The sequence below is a fragment of the Nanorana parkeri genome, unplaced genomic scaffold (genome assembly GCF_000935625.1).
Source record: "Nanorana parkeri isolate BGI_ZX_2015 unplaced genomic scaffold, ASM93562v1 scaffold285, whole genome shotgun sequence".
Classification (NCBI taxonomy): Eukaryota; Metazoa; Chordata; class Amphibia; order Anura; family Dicroglossidae; genus Nanorana; species Nanorana parkeri.
Genome location: NW_017306553.1, coordinates 704,076 through 705,008, shown reverse-complemented (window position 1 = coordinate 705,008; position 933 = coordinate 704,076).

Genomic DNA, 933 nt, shown 5'->3' with positions numbered 1-933 from the left:
TTACGGCGGCCCCCGATTTTTCCGGGAGAAAGTGTTTCTCTCCCGGCGGCCGAGAGCCACTAGGCGACCCCTGGCAAATAGTCATTCGACCCCCGAGGGGGTCCCGACCCACAGGTTGAGAACCACTGCTCTAGCAGGTGCCGACTCTTAGCAAACAGTTGGGCGGAGCTAGGTGACACTGCTAGCTCCACCCAATTTTTTTAAAATCTTCTTCTAGATCTGCCTCCAGCAGCTTAGTGAATCACCCTGTTAGTTTATATGGTGGAAAGAAATACAGCTCCTCTTTTTAGCTAATCTAGCTGAAAGCGCTGCAGGCCTCATAAAGCCCAATGCTACAGTCGCATCTCCATCCCCCTCTTCTCCTTACCATTCACAAAATACATGGCCCAAGGGTCTGTTGTGTGAAGGGCCTGGGGTAGAGGCGGCAGAGAAGTGACCCTAGCACTGAGGTCTATGAGACATACAGTGCTTACAGGAGCAACTAAGAAGCACAGGGGAAGCTGGACTTCCTCCACCATATAAACTAAATTATTTGCACGACTTAAGACGTATGTCCGCATGACAGGAAGGACCTCCCAGCAGCGGCACCAGGGTATGCGTCACCTGGTGCAGCTACTGCGCATGCATTATGATGTCTGGTGTATTTCACTGCAGGTGGACACCGGCCAAAAGAGGAGGAAATAGTGGCAGGCAGGAACAGTATTCCACCGGGTCCCCACCTCTGTCTCATGCTGCTGTCAGGCTCTCGGTCAATGACCGAGTGCCCGACTTAAAAGGAGAACTATGAGGGGAGTGCTTTTCACTCACCTCATAGTTCTAGCCGACCTGTGACAATGAGACCGTCACAGGTCGGCTCAGTAGATCGGGAAGTGAGCGAACACATGCCGGCGTTCGCTCACTTCTCGATCCTGTCACGGCTCTCTGCCGTGACAG